The sequence below is a fragment of the Palaemon carinicauda genome, chromosome 20, assembly GCF_036898095.1.
Source record: "Palaemon carinicauda isolate YSFRI2023 chromosome 20, ASM3689809v2, whole genome shotgun sequence".
NCBI lineage: Eukaryota > Metazoa > Arthropoda > Malacostraca > Decapoda > Palaemonidae > Palaemon > Palaemon carinicauda.
Window position 1 is genome coordinate 34,806,094 of NC_090744.1, and position 13,765 is coordinate 34,819,858.

Below are 13,765 nucleotides of genomic sequence, written 5' to 3' on the forward strand. Positions count from 1 at the left end.
ATATTTTCCATGGGGTTATTCAACAGTAGAAGTTTATTTTTATTTATTTCTATCGTAGGCTACGTTATTGAAATTATGTTTTCAATGGAAAAGTAGAAAAGTAGTATAATTATTTTTTAAATATTTGGATTTTCTTTTTTACATATTTTAAGTTAGGTTTCAAATTCCATTTTCATATATTTTTTTCTTAAGATTCATAATTGAAATAACATCTGAATCATTCATGGATGAAGAGAGAAATTTTCACCATTGTATATATGTATGTAGCGTGTGTGTGCGTATATATGTATATATTTATGATATATTTATATACATACATAGATTTATATATAACCGAGCATATATTTGTATGTGTAATTGAAAATAATTAGTGACAAAACATCAAAACAGTGTATGCTTCGTCTTAAGACTTTGTATGAATAGGATTTTCCTTCTGTTTTTTTTTTTTTTTTTTTTTTTTTTTTTTTTTTTTTTTTTTAAGATTCGGAAACATTCCCTTCAGATACGAAAATCTTAATGTGGTTGAAAGTGGTGATACTTTAGTTTCTATGTATGAATCTCCAAGTGCACACAACCACATTATATGTATATATATATATATATATATATATATATATATATATATATATATATACTGTACATAATCATATGTATGTATATATTGATATGTGTGTATATATTCATGTTTGTTTACGTTTGTAATGTTTATATTGAAAATATTCCCTTCAGATACGAAAATCTTAATGTGGTTGAAAGTGGTGATACTTTAGTTTCTATGTATGAATATCCAAGTGCACACAACCACATTATATGTGTATATATATATATATATATATATATATATATATATATATATATATATATATATATATATATATATATACTGTACATAATCATATGTATGTATATATTGATATGTGTGTATATATTCATGTTTGTTTACGTTTGTAATGTTTATATTCAAATACAAAATGCAGACGAGAATTATGCATACTATTACGTCAAGTGAACCAGAGCAGTAGATTTTACACATAAATTATATATATATATATATATATATATATATATATATATATATATATATATATATATATCATTACCTTACTCAATTTGTCTTTTATTGTTTACCTGAGTTCTTGACCTAGGTAAGAAACTGTCCTTCAGCATTTAAATTTTCCATTAAGCTAAATAAGAACTGACGTGTGTTTCCCCTGGCTATTCCGCCTCGGTTGGTCTTGTCGATATCCTTGAGGCTTCGATAAATATTAGATTTCATCGCAGACGCCGATTCTTTATCTAGAAAATATTCGGTATTTCACTCCAACTGTTCGTTATGATTTTTTTCTATCATTTGTTGGATGTAATTCGAGTTTCGTTTTGATTTTTTCTCCGAAGATTTTAAGTTCATCTGTTTGTTATTATTTTTTTTATCATTTGGTAGATATAATTTGAGTTATTTCCCCGAAGATTTTGAGTTTTTCTTGCTGATATTCTGATACAATCTTTAAATTCATCAGTCATTTTTTGGTGTACTGATTTTGATATTTTTTTTTTTTTATTCATAAGCATTATTTTTATAAGACGTTCACATTTATTTTTTCTACATTACTTTTTTTTACGATTTCTAAATGGCTGATGACGAAGTAATTCGTATTGACATACGTCTTTCTCAGTTACTGATCTACTTGTTCGGTAATATATTATTCACATACCCTATCTAACCCTTTTTACCATCAGGTATTCTGGGTTCATCTAGTTTTAACAATCGGTATTCCCTTGTTTGCACTCTTGATATGTAGTGTTCTGAAAATATTCTATTTTCAAAATTGCAATTTCAATTCCGTTTAACTTTTTTTAATTTATTTCCTTTAATTTTTATTTGGAATTCATTAGCATTTCTTGAATTATTCTATATATTTTTTTCTAATCAGTCACTTCGATAAGAATTATCTATTAAGCTGACGTTCATGTTTCTATTTCATAGATACTGATAAACAAAATATTCGACAAAAATTATATTATGCTTTTGTAATTACGTATTGTAACGATTTTAACGTTTTGAAACAAAAAATTTTTAATTTATACCAAATATTCTTCTCTTTGCGTGTTCATTAATCTACATTTTCGTGTTATTTGTAACAATGAATGTAGAGTGAATTATATTTCCTTTGTTTTCTGTTAAAAGATTTCGTCTCAATTTTGAAAAATAAAAATAGTCTAGTTCATGGTTCCATTTATTTTTTTTATTGTTATTTTATAGTATCAAAGACCATTTTATCAAATAGTGTAATAATAAAGAAAGTTTAATTTTTGGGAGGTGGATGTCTTGTCCAAGTACCTGCGTAATATATTATTCCTGTACACAGATTCGTTTACAATCTCGTTAAAGTTTTTTATAGTTTGTATATGAAATATTTATTCTAATGCTGTTACTGTTCTTAAAATATTTTATTTTAATTTTCAATTGCTTTTTGTAGTTTTCTTATTTCCTTTCTTCACTGGACTATTTTCCCTGTTGAAGCATTCTGCCTTCCCAACTAGGGTTGTAGCTTAGCAAGTAATAATAATAATAATAATAATAATAATAATAATAATAATAATAATAATAATGAATAGCTGGTTTCGATTTTTATAAGAATTGCTTATGTGATATCCAAGATTATCATTTCATCTGTAGTTTGTATTTATGAAATAGTATCAAGGATTATAATTTATGAATGAAGTTTTTTCTTATTCCCTTAGATGATATTTTTGCCCCGGTTTTTTATTAGAACCGAGTTTCTTGCATTATTATTATTTTATGTCAATACGTAGGCAAATTCGTGTTCCAACTTGGGTTTTTTTTAATGGTTAAGGGGAGTGTCAGTTTTTTTTTATATATATATATATAATGAGTCTTAATATATGAAATAGTTTGGAATTGGTGCGTTTTATTTTGTTTGGGTTTGAAAAGATGTTTTATGTTTCAATTAATTCTTTGTTATTAGTAATTTAAAGTGTTATTTCTCTATGTCTCCTCTTATTATTATTATTATTATTATTATTATTATTATTATTATTATTATTATTATTATTATCATCATCATCATCATTATTGTTGTTGTTTATTTACACACACACACACACACACACATATATATATATATATATATATATATATATATATATATATATATATATATATATATATATATATATGGAGTTCATATAGAAAATTCGTGTATTCTGAAAATATTAATATCTTGCTCTCATAAAAATAAGAAAAAAATAAATTATCAATCAGAAATCCATTTGTCGAGCGTTAGCATTATAGTGATACAAATTGGAAAATGAAGATCTGTGTACGACAGAGTCAATCAGAATTAGAAATAAGTTTCCGATGTTTTTGAAGCTTCGGGGAATTCGAAATTATTTTCCCTTCTCGATAGTCTTTTCGAAGGCTGATAATACGTTTTCAAAGACGAACGGGAAATTCATTATTATTATTTTTTTTGGTTTATTATTATTACTACTACTACTACTACTATTATTATTATTATTATTATTATTATTATTATTATTATTATTATTATTAATATTGTTGTTGTTGTTGTTGTTGTTGCTGTTGTTATCACCATCACCATCATTATTATTTTTAGGGAGTTTTTTTTGCTATTTTTATCCTAATATAGTATTTTATATTTTGATATTCTTGTTTTTAGATAAGAGGAGTGTTTGGAAAAAAGGTTATTCTTTAGAAAGATGATAATCTTTTAAAATGAAAATCTATTCGTGAAAAGTGTCGAGTTGTTATTAAACGTGAAATTTGTTTTTGAAAATTAGCCAGAAATGTTGAGCTTGTGTACGTGTGCTTGAAAATGAGCCTTTTGTTATAGGCATTTTGAAAAGCGAGATATATTTTGAAAATGAGATTTTATCTTTTTTTTTTTAATAATGGTTTCGTGTTGCGAAGTGACATATGAATTTTGAACATCTGATTTATATATATATATATATATATATATATATATATATATATATATATATATATATATATATATATATATATATATATTTTTATCATATATGTGTTCTAAAAGTGAGACTTATGCTGAGATGTGTTTTGGAGGTGAGGCCTAATAGATTGTTGTTGTTGTTTTTTAAGGTGAAATCTATATTGAGGTTTATGTTATGAATACGAGATGTGAAATCAATTGTTTGTGCTTTGGCAGTGATACATGTAATAAATTGTTGTGCTTTGAAAAGGAAAAGGAAAATTAATGGTTAAGCTATGAAAAGGAGAAGTTAAACTGTTGTGCTTTTAAAATGAGAAGTGAGAGGAATTGCTGTGCTTTGAAAATGAGAAGTGAAATGAATTAGTATGTTTTTAAGGTGAGAAGTGAAATGAATTGTTGTGTTTTTAAGGTGAGAAGTGAAATGAATTGTTGTGTTTTTAAGGTGAGAAGTGAAATGAATTGTTGTGCTTTGAAAATGAGAGGTGAAGTGGATTGTTGTGCTTTGAAAATGAGACGTGAAATGAATTGTTGTGCTTTGAAAATGAGAAGTGAAATGAATCGTTGTGTTTTGAAGATGAGAAGTGAAATGAATTGTTGTGTTTTGATGAGAAGTGAAATGAATTGTGTTTTGAAGATGAGAAGTGAAATGAATTGTTGTGTTTTGAAGGTGAGACGTGTATCAAATTGTTGTGTTTTGAAGATGAGCAGTGAAATGAATCGTTGTGTTTTGAAGATGAGAAGTGAAATGAATTTTAGTGTTTTGAAGATGAGAAGTGAAATGAATTTTAGTGTTTTGAAGATGAGAAGTGAAATTTATTGTTGTGTTTTGAAGGTGAGACGTGTATCAAATTGTTGTGCTTTGAAAATGAGAAGTGAAATGAATCGTTGTGTTTTGAAGATGCGAAGTGAAATGAATTTTAGTGTTTTGAAAATGAGAAGTGAAATGAATCGTTGTGTTTTGAAGATGCGAAGTGAAATGAATTTTAGTGTTTTGAAGATGAGAAGTGAAATTTATTGTTGAGTTTTGAAGGTGAAACGTGTATCAAATTGTTGTGCTTTGAAAATGAGAAGTGAAATGAATCGTTGTGTTTTGAAGATGAGAAGTGAAATGAATTTTAGTGTTTTGAAGATGAGAAGTGAAATGTATTGTTGTGTTTTGAAGGTGAGACGTGTATCAAATTGTTGTGCTTTGAAAATGAGATGTGAAATGAATCATTGTGCTTTTAAAATAAGTGAAATTAATTGTTGTGTTTTGAAGATGAGAAGTGAAATTAATTTATTTTGCTTTGAAGAGGAGAAGTAAAATGAATTGTTGTGTTTTGAAGGTGAGACGTGTTTTGCTTTGAAAATGAGAAGTGAAATGATTTTTTTGTGGTTTGAAAATGAAGCGTGTATTAAATTGAAGTGCTTTGTGAAGGTGGTGTCTTCTATAATAGTTTTTGTATTGAACTGAAGAAATTTGATAAGTGAAAATTGTTTTAAAAAGAATTTTATGGGATTTTAGATTTGCCTTTCTAAAAATGGGTTTCCTGTGAATGATTGGAAAATAAAAAAAGTCATGGAAGGACCTGAAATTTGTTTTGTGTGTGATTTTTTCGGTTGAAATTATACGTTTTAAAAATAAGATTTAGGCTTCATAAGGGACTCATTTCTTTTTAAAATATATTTTGTTGGGCTGAGATGAGGTTAATATTTCAAAATCATTTTCTTTTTCTGTGGCGAGACCCCTGTCCTGAAATAATTTGTGCCTGAACAGTTGACGTTCATTGTATGATTCTCCTCCTCTTTTTTTTTTTTTTTTTTTTTTTTTTGTAATAAGAAGTAATTCGTGTGTTGTTTTCTCTTTTCTTTCCCCTCTGAAATTAAATCCATGTTTGTTTTATTTTCCTTTTAATCTGAAATGAGATTCGTGTCATAAATGTGTTTGGAAGTATGAATTTTTATTTTCATTTAATCAAGAAACGAAAATGATAAAATATTGGATGAAAGGCAATCGTGATGGGATTTTCTGAAAACTCTTACTTTGGTGAATTTACCGGAAGAAAATAACGTGTTTGGGAAAATAGAAAGAAAACTAGACTGATAAATACCTTGTCTGTTTTATTTTTTTATTAATCTAGTTATAGAATGTTTATATAATTATGTAGGGTTGGGAATTATAGGCGTGGCATATTCAATCATTCGAATTATGTATATATATGTATATATATATATATATATATATATATATATATATATATATATATATATGTGTGTGTGTGTGTTTGTGTGTGTGTAGCTATAAAATTTATAGAGACATGTAGAGTCTATATGAATATATATGTATGTATATATATATATATATATATGTGTGTGTGTGTGTGTGTGTGTGTGTACGTAGGTATAATATTTTTATAGACATGTAGTGTCTATATGTATGGGTATATATATATGTATATATATATATATATATATATATATATATATATATATATATATATATATATATGCATGCACACATTTAAGTGTATACATGTGTACATATGTGTATCATTATGGGATTGAAGTATTTACCAGTAAAATATTTAAAAAGTCATTGTCACTTATTGAAAATAAAGTTTCATATTCATGCGGTGAGATTGAGTAAAATCATTTGAGCTTGAGTTTTTTTTTTTATTCTATATATAGCATGCAGGGTGAACAGCACGAAAGCCTTCAAAAAAATCTATGTTTGCAAACCACAATGACATATTTTGTGACGCCACGAAAACATGCAGCATTTGTCATGGGTTTGACGTGTTGTGATGGGTTTTTGCTATATTTTTCAGTCAGGAAGTGTTGTGCTCTTGTTTGTTTTTCTTTTCTGACGTCACGAAAATATATGAATCTGGCATTGTGATGTGTCGGACGGTTATTAGTGATATTTAATGACATATTGTTAGAAAACGTAGTGATTTTGTTTTGATTTTTGGGTTCATGAAAACAATTGTGATGCTTGTATTCTAAGGGGCATGACAAATTGTGAATGGATTCGACAGTATCTTTCTGTAGTAAAGTTTTAGTTTTTTTTTTTGACTGGGCATGATTTTGAAAATGTCTTAAAAAGTGGCAATTGGAAAATTTGGAAATTATAGTTTAAAGTCTCCTTTTGACAATAGTGCTATTGAAATATTTTACACTTCATGAGAGTAATTCTATTGTTTATTTGTAGTTAATCATGTGCTAGACAATTCAGTAATTAGAAATATTATATTATATATATATATATATATATATATATATATATATATATATATGTATTATATGAATTATATATAGTATATATTTATTCATATATTTGTATATATAGATAGATATGTATATATATTTATATATTTGTACACATATTTATATTATATAAACATATATATATTATCTATATAAATGCACACACACACACCCATATATATATTATATATGTATACATATATGTGTGCGTTTGTTTGTTTGTTTGTTTGTATCTTTTTTAGAAGTAGACGATGCTATAAAATTAGCATGGCTCAAATGTTGCAATTGGAATACTTCCAGCATCTCATTAAGATAACTTTGGAAAAAATGAATGAATTTAGTGTGAAGAAAGACTATGGCTGTCACCTTTCGATTATCGTTTGCGTAATGACAAGGTATTCAACCCGTAATATTTTATATTTTTTTTTGTGGGGGGGCGTTATTTCGTAATATAGGTTTTATCCTCTTGTTATTTTCAAGTTTTTATAGTTTATAAATGAAAGATTTAATTTAAAGTTATTGTTCTTAAACTTATTTTCTAGATTTTCCTTATTTCCTTTCCTCATTGGGCTATTTTCCCTGTTGGAGCCCTTGGGCTTATAGCATCCCGTTTTTTCTTCTAGGGTTGTACCTTAGCCAATAATATTAATAATGATAATAATAATAATAATAATAATAATAATAATAATAATAATATCTTTTCTTAATTCTTATCTCTTAACTGCTGATGTGGTTGGGATGTTCTCATTATTTAATTATTTCTTTACACTGAGAGGATAGAATTTTTTTTTATTTGTATCGTTTTTTTTATGGAATTTGGTAATATTGAACCCTCTCTCTCTCTCTCTCTCTCTCTCTCTCTCTCTCTCTCTCTCTCGAAATTTTTGCAGTTTTGTTAATTGTTTATATTTTGGTGTATGAAATTTTATGGACACCTCTCTCTCTCTCTCTCTCTCTCTCTCTCTCTCTCTCTCTCTCTAGTATATTTTTATCTTTGCAGTTTTGAGCTTTTTATAGTTTTCTGTGTATGGAATTTTATTGAGATTGAAGCTCTCTCTCTCTCTCTCTCTCTCTCTCTCTCTCTCTCTCTCTCTCTAGAGTTTTATTTTTGCAGTTTTGGTATTTGTATATATTTTTGGTGTATGGAATTTTATAGGTATCAATATCTTTCTTTCTCTCTCTCTCTCTCTCTCTCTCTCTCTCTCTCTCTCTCTGTGTGTGTGTGTGTGTGTGGCCGCTTTCCTCATATATTGTATTTTTTTCATAAAAAGAAACTTTATATCCATATCATTTCAATATATGAGAAAGTGCAACATGTAGAAAAAATAAAAACGCCTGTTACTTTTTCATGTGTTGTATTTAATACGAAAAGTAAACAAATTACAATTTCAGTACTTATGAAATATGAGATTTCTTTCTCTTTCATCCAATCGCATTATAAAAGCCTAGGAAAAAGGTCGTTTTCTTGCTGCAAGTTAGAATGTTCTCTTTTTATATATCATCACTCAATAAAACAAACTTTTTGTACCATTAAATCTAGATTAGAAAAAAAGCGGGAAGTCTTATGTTTTGCATAGCTCAGGTGTGTTGCTATATGATTCAGACACGTGGTATAAAGTTGAAGTTTATCGTATTTAATATAATTTTACGAAATTCAAATCTTTATTTGTTATCATTTGTTTTCTATGGTGTTGATTACAAGGTCAGTCTGCTTCAGACGCATGTCCTTCCATTATTATTATTATTATTATTATTATTATTATTATTATTATTGTTGTTGTTGTTGTTGTTGTTGTTGTTGTTGTTATTATTAATATTATTATTATTATTATTATTATTATTATTATTATTATTATTAGCCAAGCTACAACCCTAGTTGGAAAAGCAAGATGCTATAATCCCAAGATGCTGTAAGCCCTAGGAATTCTCTAATTCCGTATTTCCATAGCTGGTATATAATGTATGAGCAGAGGTGAATATACGTTTTGTATTCAGTTTATATTAGTTGCCCACATCAAGGCAGGATAAGGACATTGGTATTCATGTATAAAGGTGTTCACAATCAGTTTTGACGTCCTTGGCCTCTTCGTGAGCCATTGTGGTTTCAGAATTGGTTATGGGGGCTTTAGCACCCGATATCAGTACATGCAGTTCCCTATTCATTCATCGTGTTCTTATTGAACTCATAATTTTTGCACATTATTTGATGTGAGTGGGATGTGTGTGTGCGTTTGTACATATTAGTCAATACACATTTCATTTCGTATAGTAAAATATAGGTTAAGTTTTGATAATGGTCACCTCGATTCTCGTCTTTATTTCTTGTTATGAGCTGAATATTCTTCTTGTATTTTGAAAACTTCTGTTGTATTTCGAATGCATCTTGATTGCATACATACACAGATGCACGCAGTAGTGTTTGTATGTGCGCTGTCTCTCTTGTGCTTTTGCGTGTCAGGGGAATATAACCATTTGTATATGTAAATTAGTATAATCTACAAGTTGCATCTCTGTATCAACTATGTTTATGTCTTTATCTTTAGCCGCAGTGTTTGTTTGTCTGGCGATACAAAGATACAAACCTGATAGTATTTTCTGAAATTTGCATTGTTCATATTACGCGCAAACATTTCACCTTACTGATAATGATTGCAGAAAGTATTAGAAGAAAGGCAGGTTGAAGGTGAAAACGAATGTAAGAAAGTCTGGCATTTCTAAATAAACTATACTCACTAATCGTTTTGAGATTGCAAGCTAGTGATTTCTTTTCGATGTTTATTAATGAAAATCCAGCACGATTTGAAGCCTCTCATGTGGGAAATTTTGATTTCTTGATTTATTCCCCATTTGATTTCTAAAGATTTAATCGAAAACCTTAATAGAGAATATTTTAAAATTGTGAAGTCAAGGGATCTTTTTCTGCTTGATGTAGGAACTACCGCTAGAGAGTTATGGGGTCTTTTGACTGGCCAGACAGTACTACATTGGATCCTTCTCTCTGGTTACGGTTCTTTCTCCCATTGCCTACACACACACAAACATACACCGAATAGTCTGGCCTATTCTCTACATATTCTCCTCTATCCTCATACACCTGAGATTACCAAGCAATTCATTTTCTCTCAAGGGGTTAACTACTGCACTGTAATTGTTCAGTGGCTACTTTCCTCTTAGTAAGGGTAGATGAGACTCTTTAGCTATGGTAAGCAGGTCATCTAGGAGAAGGACACTATAAAATCAAACCATTGTTCTCTATTCTTGGGTAGTGCCATAGCCTCTGTACCATAGTCTTCCACTGTCTTAGGTTAGAGTTCTCTTGCATGAGTGTACACTCGGGCACACTATTCTATACTTTTTTATCCCCTCTTGTTTGGTTAAAGTTTTTATAGTTTATATAGGAGATATTTGTTTTAATGCTGTTACTCTTCTTAAGATATTCTATTTTTCCTTGTTTCCTTTCCTCATTGGGCTATTTTCACTATTGGAGCCCCTGGGGTTATAGCATTCTGCTTTTCCAACTAGGGTTGTAGCTTAGCAATTAATGATAATAATGATAATAAAATGGACCATTTAGTAATCACAGTAATACCTACTGATTTCGAAACCATCTTTTATTGATAAAATGGTGTGTATCTTTTCCTTTGAAATGAATGTGGGTTGATTTAGGTGTAGCGCTTCTTTTGATGAAATATGTTAGATGGACATTCGGGATACCCTATAATCAACAAGATTAGTTTCTCTCTCTCTCTCTCTCTCTCTCTCTCTCTCTCTCTCTCTCTCTCTCCTCTCGATTAGGTTTTTTATTTTCCGAGTTTCCAGGTCATTTAAGACATTCTTTTCTTTAGATGCATATTTAGTGTTTTATTTTTTATTATTAATTTTGGTCATATTATTATTATTATCTTTTATTATTATTGTTATTGTTGTTATTGTTATTATTATTATTATTATTATTATTATTATTATTATTATTATTGTTAGTATTATTATTATTATTATTATTATTATTAGCTAAGCTCCAACCATAATGGTAAAAGGATGCTCTAAGCCCAAGGTGTCCAATAGGATAAAATAGCTTAGTGAAGAAAGGAAATGAATCAAATAAATGAATGAATACAGACAATAAAGTATCTTTAACAACGTTAAACTAAACCTGTCATATATACGATTAAGAGATTTGATATTTATTCCTGCTTCTCCACCAACCATTATCACCCCCCATTTCTCTCTCTCTCTCTCTCTCTCTCTCTCTCTCTCTCTCTCTCTCTCTCTCTGACCTTGAGGGCATTGGCCCAACTCCTTTTCCTTAAATCTTTCGTGACTGTCAAGGTAATCAAAACAGTGGTGACTCATTACTGAGAATCGTGGTTTTATTGGAGTTCTTGAAATTTACGCCTCAACCGCTTGTTTATGTTAAAGGCATGCCAGCCACATTGCGTGACAGATTGCTTATGGCTGTGCATTCGAAGTCATTGTTATGATGCTGCTCTACTGAGAGATTCCTTGATGATCTTTGATGAATTTGATTAAAAAAGTGAGCCCCCATACATACACATATATACCTTATCGTGGTAAAAAGGTTTGTGCATCGTCATGATTAGCAGAGGTGTACTAGTCAGATCATTGATACTAGGTTGGCTTGTTGTGAACGATCAAAAAAAAAAAAAAAAAAAACAAGTAAATAAATAAATAAACATTTCCACCATTACCAATCCGCTCTGGCCAGTATTATAATGGAAACTGGCCAAACCCCAGTCATGTATAAAGACATGTCCGAGGTCTTTGTCCTGTAGTGGATTACAAACGGCTTCATTTGTCATATAAACGATGAAGAGATTAAATCATTTTTCCTGCTTCTCCACCAACCATTATCGCCCCCCCCCTTCTCTCTCTCTCTCTCTCTCTCTCTCTCTCTCTCTCTCTCTCTCTCTCTCTCTCTCTCTCTCTCTGTTATTTTTAGTACATATATATTATCTGTCGTTCTCATTATATGTCCTACCGCTGCCCATTTCTTTTTCCTACATGTTGGAATATCTTCTTTACTTTGCTATCGTATCTATGTTGCTCATTTTCTGAGTCTTAGTCTTAATCCTACGATTATTCTTTCCATAGCTCTCTCAGTTGTAACTAGCTTATGTTCTAAGGCTTCAGTAATGTTCCAAGCTTCCTATATATAAGTTAATACTGGAATTACCATCAGATTAATTACGTTTCTTCTTAGAAAATGTACCATTTTATTTTACATGATCTCATTTTGTTTACCAAAAGCTCTTCATCCCATGCCTATATTTATTTTAATCTAGGTCTTCTTTCTTGGGGAAACACTTACTGTCTGACCTAAGTATATTATTCATAATATCTAGAGGTTCGTCCATATCCCTTAACTATTGTGTCTATATTTTCATTGAACATTATCCTAGTTTTATTCATATTCACTTTCAGTCCTACATTTCTGTTTTCTCTATTCAAATCTTCTATCATCTTTTGTAATTCCTCTTATAATTCACTAAACAGAAGTATGTTATCTGGATATCCTAAGTTGCTAAGATTTTCCCTATTAATGTTAATTCCTACATTTTCCCTATCAAAATCCTTAAGAACTTCTTGGCACGCTGTAAATGAACAAAGTTGATCAAATTCACATATTTAAGAGGAATTCCATAACACAGGACTCCACAAAATTGGGACTCCTCGATTGTGGTCAGGATGTTCATATGAATGGCCAAGATTTTAGTGCTGCCTTTGACCGTGTTAATCATAGGTGGTTCTTTCCTACCATTATTATTTGATTTTTAAGTAATATATTGCAATGAGTAGTTGATGGACACCGTATAAAACTCCTTTCTCAATTGGAATTTTCTTACTATCTTTACGTAGTTTTAAGATTGTTGTACTTCCTTTATAGATATATTCAAGTGTTCTAACATAAGAAACATTTGTTCCTTGTTTTTTAAGGGATTTCATTACTGCTGAAGGTTTGACATTATCAAAAGCTTTCGTATAGTCTGTAAATGCCATACTTAGTATTTTGTCATACTTCGTTGAGTATTTTGACATACTTCGTTGAGTTTTTAATTACCTGGTTAATTGCATGGGTATGGACAGTTGTTGAATATCCGTTTCTAAAGGCTGCCTGCACTCTTGGTTGATTAAAGTCTACCTGTCCTTTTATAAATCTATTATATATTACTGAGAATAAACATATTCGTCAGTATTTTTTTTTTGGTCTTTTGGGACTCCCTATTTGTGAATTAGTATAATGATAAAGTTTATTCCAAGCTGTATGTATAGAATATTCTTGCTGATATTTTGTATAAAGTTCATCGAGTTTTACTAGTATAAAATCTTATTCATCTCTTAATAAATCAATTCTTTGGCCATTTCCTGCTGCTTTGCCTCTTTTCATGCCTTTTAATGCTTGCTTTACTTTCCCTACTGTTACGTTTGCTACCGACTCTGGTGTTTCATCATTTATATTGGTTAAGTTATTTCTTTTATGAATATTGTATAGAAATCCTATGAAA